At 37.7% G+C, this 15,622-nt stretch overlaps 1 non-coding gene and 1 pseudogene across 1 annotated transcript; one reads left to right on the top strand and one right to left on the bottom strand.

Moving 5' to 3' along the window:
- Positions 1–8,639: 8,639 nt before the first annotated feature.
- Trnaa-ggc (transfer RNA alanine (anticodon GGC)) lies at positions 8,640–8,714 on the bottom strand. Its single transcript has one exon. It is a non-coding gene; the product is annotated as a tRNA-Ala (tRNA).
- A 4,133-nt stretch (positions 8,715–12,847) lies between these two features.
- Positions 12,848–13,689, top strand: LOC146141290 (uncharacterized; annotated as a pseudogene).
- The last annotated feature ends 1,933 nt before the right edge of the window (positions 13,690–15,622 follow it).

Here is a 15,622-nt window from a genome sequence, read left to right as displayed (position 1 = left end):
GCGTCAACTGAACAGGTTGGGTTAGGTTTGACTGCTGCACAATAACCCAGGGTTAATATTAAATTTCATTTTACGCTTGCCTGTATGGCAAATGTCTTCCATTCAGCCCAGAGACAAAATAACATTCGTCAAAAATATCGACACACCGTCTGCTAATTTTTGTTCCACCAATTGTTTCCTATGATTAAACCTATCTTTCTATTTCTTAGCGTTTACGAGGTTATTGTATGAAACTCACAACGTTAGGTAGGGCTTGATGCTTTGCAATAATTAGCCCCGTTGCACACAGTTCTATAACAATCACATCAACAGTATTCTTGAAGTAAAAGCAATAAATGCATAAAGACACACAGGGATTGCTCAACCGATCTTCGGTTGTTTACAGATTGAAATGTTCTTGTGGAAAAACCTACATTGGGGAAACCAGGCGAAACCTTGGAACGCGAGTTTATGAACACCAACGAAGCGAAACGTCCGAGGTGTGTCAACACCTTCAGGCCAACAAAGACCATGTAGTGGGCTTTAATAACCCGGAAGTGCTTGGAACAGCAAGGGACCGCTATCGACTAATGTCACTGGAATCGATTTCCATTCAATGCTATAAACCGGAATTAAACGTTGATTCTAAGTCGGTTCCTCTGTATTTGTTCAATACTTAATTAACTTATTGCGTATTTTTGATGTGACTATTGTTTCTTTGCTTGTAAATATATTGTATGTCGTAGTTGCTATGCACCTGTTTCGTCAGACGCACACTCGCAGGTGGCTTACACCTCGCTCCTGCGCACCTTTTTATCTATCGTTTTTGCGACGCTTGTTTCGCACCTTTTTATCATTCCTTTGTGCGACTAAAGTGTATATAAACGGGTGTAACTGATGTGGCCTTCATATCACTGATGATGGCATGAGCATTTGCCGAAACGTTTGAACAATAAAGCATGTCGCTTTTTATGTCTATTTGGGCCGTTATTTTCACCATGAAAAGCAATATAATTTTAATAAAGTGAACATAATGGTGCCATGTTAGTGAAAAACTAAACATCAAAAAGTTAATTTGACAAAATAACCGTGTGGCAAATGCTACACCTTGCTCGATTAGTAAAGTATTGTTTCTCTGGTATGAAATAAACAGATATATGCATTCAAGCGATGCCTGTTTGGCCTTTTTGTTCTCAGCATTAATAAAACGTTAACTTGATTCAAAACTTGTATTTAAATCAGCTTTTCGAACCGTCCCAGTCCTGCTTTGTGATTGGCTGTTTAAGTCGCACCTTTATTTGACAAAACGCTTGATGCCACATCACGCCTTATAATAGTTTGCCAAAAAATACTATTTTTCAAATTTTCCAGCAGATAACGCAGTGTTGAAATATTGTCCTATCTTATTGCGCCAATTTATTTGTTTAAGCAACTTCTGTATTATTCTAACAGATTTACTACCTGCTATATATGGTTGTCAGTCAGTCAGTGGAATAATGACTAAAAACACGCCAACGGTACAGGAAACCGCCCACCTTAGCGTTTTATGAAAAACAGTTAATGCGGAAATACGCAATACCAGCCTCATTAAGGTCACTGTTTAACCAAGTACGGTTTGCTGAATGCGGAACTAAAACGCTAACAGCAAACATCACGAGTTCTCGTTGTATACACACCTTACTGACTTACAACTTGCTTCAGTTTTTACCTTAAACATTTTTTTTATTTAAGTTAATGATAATCGCACCAACAACACAACAACATATCTACTCGCGCATTAACTTGTGAATTTAGTTTAAAAACATCGAAACTCACAATGTTCCAAATAAAATTTGCAAATAAAGTTATGTTTAAAGAAAAATAGAAAATCTTTATTACAAATAAAATTTAGGAGCAGAACTTGTTTCTCTTTAGACAAACTTCTAATATAAATAATAAGTAAAGACAAAACGTATTCTAAAGCAAACTACCTTCGGTACATTGAAACCGAGTTTTCAGAAATCGTAAATATTTATCCTGCCATAGCTGAAAATACGAAACTCAATTACCGTAAATTGAACCAACTTACAGGCGAGTTATAAATTTGTCTGCTACAGAACAGTTCCTCATTTTATTCTCTGCAGGGCTGAACAAAATATCCAAGCGTCAAGCGAGAGACAAAAATACCTTATGATAAGCTCAGATGAAATATCGGTTCCTCATTGTCACAGTAAAGTTCCGTTCTTCTGTGCTTGGCTGCTACACAAAAACACAGCCAACTATTGCCTAAACTAAATAACGTATGGTTGGTTTAATGTACTACATAAACCTCAACCCATTTAAGTATAGTGTCAACTGGCAGTTTGGGGTGTGTTTGACTGAAGCACAATAACCCAGGGTTAAAATTCAATTTCAATTTGCGCTCACACTCGGGCGAGTGTTTTCCAATCAGCACTCGCCCAAACCATCTGCACACCGTCTGCTAATTTCCGTTTTACCAGTTGTTTCCTTTCTATTTCTTAGTGTTTACAAAGTTAATGTATAAAACTCACAACGTATAAGGTAGTACTTGGCTGCTTAACAATGATTCAGCCCGTTGCACACCATTGGCTGTTTAAGTCACACCTTTGTTTGAATTGTGATAAAACGCTCGATATCACAATAAAAGGCCAACATACAAACTTTGTTCGGAAAACCACACAATTATGACACAACACCATCTTGTTAAAGTTGAATATCTGAACAAAACAGATGCGTGATAGAATGGCGCATTGAATTTCCACCCGGAATACAAAGCACGTTTATAAACTCCGCCAACTCCTATTTACCAGCGCAGTTATAACAAATAGGTTTTAAAAATTTTAGCCTAATGTTTACTTCTGACAAACATTTGACCTTGCTTTGGGCAAACAGGCTACTTGGCTTGTCTGGGATTAACGCTGATACTTATGTTCAAGCACATCACAGCAAACCTTCAGGCAGTGCTTCCCAACCGGGGTGCCGCGCAATTATTGTGTGACATTTCTAACGCTCAAGGGATTTCTTTTGGATTTAAATTTTTGGTTTAGTTGTACTTATGTCACTTATTTATTTGTTTTTATTGTCTAGATCCAAAGAACTTTTTCATTCATAACAAGTACTTTTGGCCGGCGTTGGAATCAATCGAAAGATTTTGCCCAGATGTTAAAGAAATCACAAACAGCGTTCGCAGTCTGCCAGGAATCCGGTAACAACAATTTTTATATCAACAAATAACTTACAGATGATTTAAGACTTTTGGTTAAGGAGGACCTTATTAGTCAAAAAAGTCCTACCACATTTTTGTCCAGAGGTTTTTATTGCAAACCTTTTTGGGTTAGTGTGCGAGTTTGGTTTCTAATCGGACTTACAACTTGCTTTAATTTTTACCTTAAACATTTTTTTATTTAAGGTAATGAAAATCGCACCAACAACAATAACAACAACAACAGATCGACTCGCGCATTAACTTGTAAACTTATTTTAAAAACAACGAAACTCACAACGTTCGAACTTAAAGTTTGCAAAAGAAGTTATTTGCTCATTCCCACCGTTATGTCACGTCTTGTGCTTGGCTGCTATACAACAACACAGTCAAACATGGTGTCATCTAAATAATGTCTGGCTGATTTAATGTAACACAAAAACCTCAACCCATTCAAGTATATAGCGTCAACTGGCAGGTTGGGGTGTGTTTGACTGCAGCACAATAACCCAGGGTTAATATTAATTTTCAATCAGCACTCGCCCAGACGCAACAACACTAGTCAAGTCGGTGGAATAATGACTAAAAACACGACAACGGGACAGGGAACCGCCCACCTTAGCCTTCGATAAGAGAAAAACAGTTAATGCGGAAATACGTAATACCAGCCTCATTAAGTTTACTGTTTAACGAAGTACGGTTTGCTGAATGCGGAACTAAAACGCTAACAGCAAACATCACGAGTTCTTGTTGTATACACACCTTGTTGACTTACAACTTGCTTCAGTTTTTAACTTAAACATTTTTTTATTTAAACTAATTTATAATCGCACCAACAACACAACAACAGATCTACTCGAACATCAACTTGTGAATTTATTTTAAAAAGCATCGAAACTCACAATGTTCGAACTTAAAGTTTGCAAAAGAAGTTATTTGCTCATTCCCACCGTTATGTCACGCCTTGTGATTGGCTACTATACAACAACACAGCCAAACATGGTGTCATCTAAATAATGTCTGGCTGGCTTAATGTTACACAAAAATTTCTACCCATTCAAGTATAAAGCGTCAACTGGCAGGTTGGGGTGTGTTTGACTGACGCACAATAACCCAGGGTTAATATTAATTTTCAATCAGCACTCGCCCAGACGAAATAACACTCGCAAAAAACATCTGCACTACGTCTGCAAATTTACCTTTCACCAAACTGTTTTCCGGTAGTGATTAAACCTGCCTTTCTGTTTCTGAGCGTTTACAAATGCCGTGATAGATCTCAGACGCATTAATTGTAACGAACTCCAGCCATAAGACCGAAATAAGAACAATATCAACGTCACAATAAAACACAGTTAGGAATAACACCAAAATAGGGCTATTATCCAATCATAGTATAACGTAATAAGTCCTAAGTCCGCCGGAATAAGACTTAAAGCCCTAAACAACATTTTAACTAACCCCAAACCCCACCCCTACATCACTAACTCCCCTAATAATCTAAACTCTAACCCAATTCTAACCCCACCCATTACCCACCATTAACCTCAAACAGGGGCAAATAATCTGGTGCCAAAACAGCGGTGCCCAAACGTCGACACCAAAACGGCCAATGCCAGACCTACGGCCCACGATCGCCTACCCTCTCCCTACAGTTTAAAGGCGTTATTTTGGCCATTTAGGCCTTATTCCGATGAATTTAGTATTCTGACAGATCTGCGTCTTATTCAGACGGTTTTGATCTTATGCTGTACTGGAAATTATTGTGTATTTGGCTGTATTATGTCGTTGGTCTTAGTAGATGGTTTATAGATCTTTTCTGCTTTAGGTATTGTTGCTTTTTAGGTTTTATTTTGTGTTCCTATTGTAACATATATGTGTTTTCGTTCTATGTCAATTGAGATCTTGTATAATTTAAACCAGGGCTGCGGAGTCGGGTGAAATAAACCCGAGTCCGACTCCGGTCAAAAAATAAATATTTACAGCCTGTATTTCGCCAATTAACGCAACTAAATGCAGTAAATATTCCGCAATCCACTTAGAGGGTCGTCATATAGTTTATCAACCATCACTACATTAGTGGGAATTACCCACCATAAGCTGTTTCGCCTTTACAGTGTGCGGTTATATCAGTTCCGAATGCTTCAAACTAAGGCAAAATCAAGAAAGACAAGGCTAAAGTTTTAAATTCTTATATATGCGTGTGCCACATTACACACCTTACTCAAACTAACAACACAAAAAAGGCGTTTATGTCGTGTTTTTTTCACTTTTTTCCGTCAGCTAACTTTGCGGTGTTAATCGTTAAAATACTGACTGGAACTGTTGTGGTGCTGTTTGGAATATCAGTAGATTCTCAGTCACAGTAAACTCCGCATGAACGAACTTTTTAGTAAGGTATAGGCTTGTGTTTTTCTAAATTGATGGTTTATTCCTAAAAATCGTGTATGTGCAAATTGGAATAACCGTTACGCTAATTATTGTGGATGGAGTTTGTTGAAAAAAATCAGCCTTAATTCATTCTAGCAAAGTTAAAAGTTCATTGTGACCCTCTGTCCTTTGACTTTATTTCTTCTTAGAGCAAGTAAGCGGGCTTGAACCTTGTGATGCAAACTTGTATTTAAATTTACTTTCAAACCTTGCTTAATTTTGCGACGTGATGTTCAAGTGAAAGTGGGCGGCTGTGTTTGACTTGCGATAAAAAACGCAGCTAAAGTCCTCGTTCAGGAAAACAAGTGAATGTTGCTTATCAGCGATTTTATAAAACCCGTGTGCCGCTCTAAGTAATTTAAAGTTAAAGTTGAAATTGTCAAAACCCGAAATATATTACAATCATTACAAATGAATCATAAAAATGGTGAATATTATGTAAATGACCCATATGGGTTTTACTTCTACATTATACGAAATTGACTTTAATTATGAAAAATTAGCCTGGCACAAATTGTCTGTCGCAGAACCTTTTGTATCAATCGGGATCAAAACAAATCCAGATAAAGAAGTTTGTTTTGATTAATTTGAAAACAATTTATGACGAGGTGTGACGTATTGATCACGTGTTCAGCGCATGTGGTAGTTCAAATTATTTTTATTTTTATTTGATTTTCCATATTGTAACGTTCTTGCCTCGCTGCATTTTCTACAAATTGACCAAAAACGAAATAAAATTGTATCACCAAAAGTTTAGTTAATGTTTAGAAAGCAAAGAAAGGACAACAAGCACAATACTTTGATTGCTGAAAGAAACTTTGGACGAATTTATTTACGAACGGTTGAATTAAGATAAAGCGCGACAGCAGTCTGGATGTAACATTCACCATAGCAAAGTGCTTCCCTGAAATACAGTCGAGCATGTTATATACAAGACCAGTCGTTGTTACGGCGGATAACAACAGAGGTTTGCAATAGAATACACTTTTCGATTTGTTTTACGACTAGAGTGTCAAACTGTATGTTGTTACTCTCATATATTTTATAATGATTAATATACCAGTCAAAATATCCCGAAACAACATTATTTTTTTTCATAAAAAATGCTTATTTTATAAAGAATGTTTGTTTTTACTTAATAATTTTAAATGGTGCAATTTATAAAGTGACTGCAGTAGTTTTGCATACCACAACAGTTTGTATTCCAACCTTGTTAAAGTTTCGCAGTGAGTTATTCAGGTGTTAATTTGGTAAACTGAGACGCATAATAATCACCAAAACCACCAATAGATGTTCGGCTCTCTACCGCCACCGTTAACCACGTAGGGGTCACTGGGTGAAACTTTTCCGCGGTTGACGCAAGCTTGTGGCAGCAGGGTTTTGCTGTAGACATTCGATGTTGGAACAACTTGTGACTCGTACCTTTGCTGCCACATAGCGGGTAAATAAAAATAAAATTTGGCCGCACAAGGCGTGTTTTTGATTGGTTATTTAAAAAAAGGTTGTTTTAACTACCTTTCAACCTTACGTTTGTTCATGGTTCTTGGCAGCTGACGTCATAATACTACATTGATTGTTCCGCAAATAGAGGACGTCATGTCTTCCTGCGGAGGCAGAGCAGGAATCGGGACTCGACGGAGTTGGTTTGTTAAGCTGGATTCGGACACGAGTAATACTACGTAAAACTACCCGAATCCCGAACTGATGTGCGCATGCGCAGCACCAAATTTTGAAACTCGTATGGCCGCAAACTGTAAAAGGTGTGATAGAATATGGTGGAATATTTTACATTACAAAATTGGCCACCAACCGTAAATTGTAAAGGTGGAATATCATATGGGGAAAATTTCCAAACATGCATTGTGGCTAAATGAACTATATGACCCCTATAAGTGGATTACTTAATATCCACCGCATTTTAGTTTCGTAAATTGGCGGAATACAGGCTGTAGTGTCGCAGCCAGACTCGGGACTCGGGTTTCATTTTTAACCGACTCCGCAGCCCTGATGTCTTCACAGACATTAACAACAACATGTGGGTTGTATATTATAGTTTAAAGGAAGGAGGATATTAAGCATGAATGTAAAGTTAACAAAAACATTTTAAAATCTACATACTTTTGCAAGAATGAAGTTATTTCCGAAAGGGAAAAATACAATTTACATTTCTGGCGGCCAAGTAAAAGATGTTCATGGCTTAATACGAAGTGGTTTGTTATTGTCCGCGTGTGATTATAACCTGCAAGTAAAGAATTAACACACTTCTACCACTGATGGTATCTACATTTTGTCGAACAAGTATCGAACGAGTACCGATACTACCACTTGGCTTGGGCTACGATTTGTTATTATCGGACATCCCTATCCACAACACACTATACTATGCCTCGAGAAATATTTTAAATGTGTCGCGTAATTTTTTGTAATCTTACAACAGAACAAATAAAGCGGGACAGTGATCGACAAGTAGAAACCTGCTCCCAATAGTTTGGGATTTCATATAAACCGCCCTTTTATACGTTTTTCAATTATCTATCCTTTAGCTTTGTGGTTCTTAAATTACGACAACTAACCTCCAAAGCGTTTTGGTACCTATTACAGACTGATTACATTTTTCTTATTACAAAGGTCAAGGCAGTCATTTTAACCTTATGCAATAATGTGTAACTTATATTTTTTCCGAAATATTTAAAACTAAAACCTATGTTACGTTCAATCGCCGCAAGTCGAATTTAAAAACAGTTTTTTAACTAACCCAAAAACAGAAGTATAAATATACCGCAATTGTTTCTAACTACGATAGAATAAGATCTAAAATCGTCGAAAAAATACCTAAACCTGTCGGAATAAGGTCTAAATTGACAGATTAATGCCTAAAATTGTAAGGAGAGGTTAATAAATGATCGGGACTTATCGGTCTGACATTGGATGTTTTGGTGTCGACGTATCGGCGTGTTACACCGAAAAGCCATCGCAGACTCGCCGAATCTGTCGATCTATGATGCAAGCAGGGCAAGCCAGAAAAACAACTGGCCTGCAGTGAGATTCGAACTCACGACCTACGGTCAAGCCGGGACCGTCGCTCTACCAACTGAGCTATGCAGGCTCAGAGAGGAGCGAGTCGAGAAACAACCATGCGCCAATACTTGCTCAATCTGTTAGTACAAGCAACTTCACACTGGGGGATCATCAGTCCGTATCAACCAATGAAAAACACACACAAACATATGTGTTTAATGACATCTGTGATCTCTTTTCATATCGGCGTGTTAGTTTGATTATAGCGCTGCTGTTTTAGCATTGGATTGTTTCCCCGTGTTTGGGGTTATTAGTGGTGAGTAATAGGTTGGGTTAAAGATTAAGTTCGGCTTTGAATTGTTAGAGGAGTTATAGTTATAAGTTTAGGTAAAAGGTTATACAGGTCTTGTTTTCTCTACCTCCACTGGCTTTTTGTGCTTTACACTACCGTATTTTTTTTAAATGGCACAACAAAATTAATTTCTGCCAATTGTAGTGTATAATGTTACTACATATTTCCGTATTTCAAAAAAAGATGTAATTAAATATGTGTGAAAACAGTCACTAGGTATATTTGTAAATGCCATACTGGTCAAAACCATAAAATAGCTACGCTTATAAATATTAAATAGTACAACTTTAGATGTGTGTTTCCACCATTAAGAGTTTTTAAAGTATACACTTTACAACGAATACACATTACAACAGGGATCGGCAACCTACAGCGCGCGTCAAGCTCTTAATGTAATTCATCCGGCCCATACCACAACACACAATAATCACCAAAACTACCAATAGATTTGTGACTCTTTACCGCCACCATTCACCACGTAGGGGTCACTGGGTGAAACTTTTCCGCGACTGACTCAAGTTTGCGGCAGCAGGGCTTCGCTGTAGACATTTGATGTTGGAACAACTTGTGACTCGTGCCTTTGCTGCCATTTAGCGGTAGAATAAAAATCAAATTTGGCCGCACAAGGCGTGTTTTTGCTTTGTTGTTTGAAAAAAAAACAGTTTGGTTTAAACCACCTTACTTTGGTCTATGCTTCTCACCAGCTGACGTCACAATACTGTATTGATTGTTCCGCATAACAAATGACGTTATGTCTTTACAGGCATTAACAACCACATGTTGGTTATATACTACAATTTATGGAGAGGAGAATATTAAGCATGAATTAAAAGTAACAAAAACTTAAACCAATATTTTAAAATCGATGAAATACATTTATGCTAAGTTATTCTCCAATGGCAAAAAGGCAAATCAACTTTCTGGTGTCAAGTAGAAGATGTAAATGGCTCAATACGAAGTGGTTTATTATTGTCCGCGTGTGATTATAACCTGCAAGTAAACAATTAAAACAAATTGTCGAAATTCTCGACTTATACCAGTGATGGTATTCCTATCTAATTTTCGTTTTCATTCGGAAAATATGGTTTACGTGAGAGAAAGCTGTTCACATTCGACACTTAAGGCCGACTATGCTTTATGAGAAGATCGTCGTTTTTCAACATTTGCAACGATAAAATGTTATGCTTTTTGAAGTCTACATGATTACACAATATGCTACTTCAGGGGTCAAATAACTACGGTCGGCGGGCTGGATCCGAATGTAATATTGAAAGTTTACCCGTGCTATTTAATTTACACCACAACACAGATTAACGATTTCATATATCGCGTTTTCAAAAAGTATTTTTACGACACCTTTTCGTGGTTATTATGGACGACGCTGTGTGGAATCAAGTTTTAAACCAAACAAACGCATTTCATTCTTAAATGTAATTAGACCAATTTTCAACCGCAAAACATTTTTAGTTCCGCCTGTGATTAACGCTTGTTATTTTAAAAATCCTAAAAACTATATGTTTTGACAACAAAATATTCCGTTTAAGCATTGCGGCCCGCCGAAGACATTTTGAGTTTGGATTTGGCCCGTGACTTGAAAAATGCTGCCCCTGTACTATTATATGATGCCATTGGATGAAGGACGTTTAGCTTGACGAATTCAGAGGTTGTTTAGCAAATACAAAGGCGCGCTTTATTCACAAAAGGTCGTCTCTAGCCAATGTAGCTTCTACGAGTGTACGTTTTAGTCTACACACCGCTTCATATAATCTAAGGTTGCTGCGGTGCGAACCGGTGTGAACCTGTGTTGTTATGTCTGCAACATTTAGCGCGACTCCGGTGTTTTGTTACAGAGCTTTCATGCGTTGGAGCGCGGTAAACGTGTGGAAGCCAGGGGCGAGCCACGAGGCCATATCACCAAAACTCATTGGTTGCCAATTATAACAAAGTACTTGCAAACAAAATCGAATTACATTTCTAGCATTTTCTAGCTTAACCTATTTCCATTAAATTAAAGGCGTTGTGCGTCTCATCGCTACTTCGACAATGAAAGTTTGGCAACTTAAACGTTGTAATATTGTTTTTTGCTTTGCGCTAATCAATAACATCTCTATAAAGTAGCTTTTTTATTTAAACCAACACCTCAACCTAAAACTTTAACGAAATAAACGAACTGTGTTGTGTGGGTTACGTTTATGACGTCACGTTTAGATGAAACTACGCCATCCCTTTATATAAACGCTTCTTCCAAAACAAAAATTACTAATATGAACAACGTCAGCAGTTAGCAGTTTTGCGAATTGCATTGATTTGACAGCTAACATTGTTTCACCTTAATATATATATATATATATATATATATATATCATAGACACCTTAAATAGAAGGACTAGTAACTCGCACTCTCGGGTTACGGAACGGAACTTGGGTCCTAATCATAGACACCTTAAATCAGGGGTTCTTAAACTGGGGTCCATGAACCCCTTGGGGGTCCGTGAACTAGTTTTAGGGGGTCCATGAAGATTTGATTGATATATTAGTATAAATTTAAGAAGTAATCTATTTTAAAAAAAACAGTTTAATTATAAATATAACGGTTTTGCACTGACTGTATTTAGACTCCATTTCACAATTACATTTTTTGAAGCGAAATCAACAGATGTATGAAATGCATTTGTATTGTGATGTCAATTCATGACGTCAATTCATGACGTCATTTTTGACATTTTTGCCTACAGTGGTCCACGCGAAGCAAACAATATATTTAGGGGTCCGCGGTAAAAAAAGTTTAAGAACCCCTGCCTTAAATAGATATGGTCCCAATATTTTATGTTATTATCTCATCTAAATGTCGCCAATAACATGGACAGACTACTCGCATTATGCTGTTAATCATGGGCGCCCGCACAGGGGGGCACTTGCCCCCTTGGAATTTCAAAATGCGATTATTAGTAATATTTGTAAGAGTGATATGTATATATTTATTATAAAGGTTAGAAACATTATACATTATTATCCATTGGCCCCAGCGGCGTATCCAGGGGGGTTGGGGCTCTTTCCCCTTGCAGGTGGCGAAAGGCGTGCTTGTAATTTAGCGCTAGTTCCGTTCATGGAACTTAGGAAACTACGCTGCTGATAGTCGAATTATGTTTAATGAAACATATTTCAGGGTTTTGGTTTATTTTTTTGCCTGAAGTTAATGATTGCACACTGTGATTTCGCAGCTGGCGCCTGACAGGATTGTCGACGACTCACGTGTTCGCTTTGCATGATGCCCTCCCCCTGGAAAATCTTCTGAGGGCGCCCCGGTGTTAACGAATGGTTAGGGGGTTAAACTCTGACTTCTACAATGCCTAATTAACTATACTAACTAGAACCTTTGTTTAAAGATACAGACTATCTAAAAAGTGTTGTAGAGGAATTGAATAGCATGAGTTGTTCTGATTCGCTTTATTTCCAGTTTATTTATGCCCAGTTACAGTTATTGCTCACTCCTCCAGAAGGTTGACGTTTTGACAAAAATCGTTATGTTCTTGCTACCGAACTTCATAACATTTCTCCATCTGCATATAAATATAAAATGATACGAAAGTCCGTTTCAGTTGTTTTACCGAGAGTGGAAATGTTGAAAAAACTACTCGACATAGAAGCACATAGAAGCACTGTATAATGAAGACTGGAAAAACAGCTTCCATCTTACCAAGATCACATACACAGCTGTATACCCAAAATCTTTGCAGAGACAAAGCGTGCCTTTTGTATGCCAGATCTTCAATGACAAGACAGTTGCTGCTCTTTCAACTCTATAGGATAAACTTGGAATTAACGAGGGCACCATCATTTTTGTCAAACACATCAGTGATTGGTTTCACATGATGAATGTGAAAGGTCGATATTCCGGTATTAACATGCGTGATGAGTGTGGTTAACCATGGACCAAGAACTGCACTAGTTTCAAGAAACTTAATGAAACTTGTGACATTATAGCCTCTTGTGCATGGTCAGGTGGTGGATGTTGAACGCAGAAGCTTACCAATCAAACTGCAGAAGCATTTGTACTGTCTACAAGAGCTAACATCGAGGCCGCAAAGTTGCCACTGACTCAGCACAACTTCATCTACGTTCTACCTGGTGTGTTTGCTGATGAGGCCCTTGAAAAGTTCTTTGGTCAAGCCAGACAACGCAATAAAAGAAATTTTGATGGTGACATTGTAGATATATCAAGACAGCTGCAAAAACCAAAAACCTCTTTGCACTTTTAAAATATGAGTAAACTCCGTGCGAGTCTCATGATGTGCCTTGCACCTCTAAAATTTGCATTGATGATGATCAATCCGACATCACCATTGCTGACACTGAAGACCTAGTGCAATCTAATGACAGTGCCAAACATAAATGTATTTTTCTAGCTGGATATTTGGAACACAAATATCGAGCTAATATATTGTGTATCGAAACTGAAAATGACGACGACAATCGGACTAATTCGGAGTTTCTTACAAACTTAAATAGAGGTGAACTAACTGTACCTCTAGTCCTCTACTCTCAACAGTACATTTCGTACACTCAGCCTATAAACTGTTTGATAAGTGCAGCTTGCATTGCTGCCGAGCTTTTGTGCTTGACAACAGTGACATTTGTGCTTGACAACAGTGACAAAGAAAGACAACTCGACTGTTTGAGAAGAAAAGAAAAACCCTCTACTAAAAACTGAACAAGTATCTTTAGAATGCCAACAAGTAGTTTAATTACTCGTTTGTACAAATTTCATTGTGATGAGTCCCTTGAAATAACATTGTTCTAGCAATTTTTACCTAAAAATGTTAAATATATATTGTAGAAAAATTACCTTTTAATTATTTATTTCAAGAATAACCAAGTTGTTCGTCTAAGATATGTTTCTGTTGAACTATCCAGGCTAAACTGTCCATGTATAGATTTTAATTCAGTCATAGGGTAACATACTGTGTGTTTTAGTTGTTTAAGTGAGAAAAAATGCAACGTTTTGACTGATTTTGCGCTATTATTATGTGATTTGACCTTTAAATGACCTTTAGATGACGTGGTAGAAGGTTAAAAGTATGAAAAAGTAATTCCTCACCCTTCAAAACCCCCCAAGAAACACCAGAATACCATGTATTTGACAAAAATTATGGTGGTACCCAAGTTCCAGATACCGAGCATAGAAGATACCAGTCCTTATATATGCCAATTGGATTTAAAAGTTGCAAAATGGCTGTTATTACAAGCTATTTTAGCCGAGTATTTCAGTTCCTCTTTCAACTTTGGAACTTGTTTTTGTAATGCCAACGGGTTTCGTTTGTTTGGTTAAATATTGTGAGGTTTCTGTGCTACAGTCAAACTCACCCCAAACCTATCCAGTTGACGCCCTTGAATGGGTTGAGGTTTTTGTGTTACCTTAAACCAGCCAGACGTTATTTAGGTAGCGCAAAGCTTGGCTGAGGTTGTTGTGTCGCAGCCAAGCACAGAACGGAACTTTACTGTGACAAAGAGGAACCGATATTTCGCCTGGATAGTCCTACAATATATTTGCCCTCCCTCAACAAATGCTGTGTGGGTTTGTTGTGTCGTAGCCAAGCACAGTTATAAAGACCAACAGCGATCCAATTGTTGCTTCTCGCGTTTGAAATATTTATTTGGTGTCGAGTGACATCAAGTGACGCGCGGCGCGTTTATTCTGAGCTTTGTGATGATGTTAAGCGCGCGGTTTCTTTGTTCAAAAAGTAAGATGCTAATAAGGGGAGGGTGTTTTGATTGACATTCCGCAATGTTGCCGAATGCTAAGCGTGGGTTACATTTACGATTTGGTCTGGGGTAAGGGGTGGGAGGCATTACAGGTCAAAGCCTAATTAGCATGTATGTTGGTTTAGTTGAAGTTAATTGAGTTTCCTACTTTCAGCTATGGCAAGATAAGTTTCTACGATTTTATGAAAAACTTGATTTAAATATCCTGAATGTAGTTTGCTGTAAAATACTTTTTGTTTTTTCTTACTATTTGTATTTGAAGTTTGTCTAAACAGAAACAAGTTGTGTTCTTAAATTTAATTTGTACGAAAGATTTTCGAAAATGCAGACGATGTGACGATATTTTTTTCTAGTGTTATTTCGTCTGGGCGAGTGCTGATTGAAATTGAATATTAACCTTGGGTTATTGTGCTTCAGTCAAACACAACCCAACCTGTTCAGTTAACACTATACTTGAATGGGTTGAGATTTATGTGTTTACCTGTAAACCAGCCAGCCGTTATTTAGATGACGCTGTGGTTAGCTGAAGTTAAGGTTATTTTGTTCGCTTCTACAAAGAATGAAACGCTATTTATTTTTGCAACACGCAATTACCTTAACATTGATTGCACATTTGCACACCAGCTTTTATGAGACAGCACCAGTAATCCAGCATACTGTAGAGAAACGACGCATGTCTGTTTGTGCTTGTAATTATAGCGTGTTCGCCTGGTAAAGTGTTAAATATTTCACCTAGATACTCATTTCCTTTCGTGGCCGTTCTGGCAAATCTAGCCGACATTTCAACTCAGCTAATCTCCATCGCAGTCGCTCTTGTGCTATATAGTGTCACGCTGCTGTTGGATTAAACACTACAGTCAACTGATGCATGCCTTACTTGC

This window comes from Ascidiella aspersa, chromosome 6 (assembly GCF_963924565.1).
Source record: "Ascidiella aspersa chromosome 6, kaAscAspe10.2, whole genome shotgun sequence".
Lineage (NCBI taxonomy): Eukaryota > Metazoa > Chordata > Ascidiacea > Phlebobranchia > Ascidiidae > Ascidiella > Ascidiella aspersa.
This window is presented reverse-complemented; position numbering and strand designations above follow the sequence as displayed.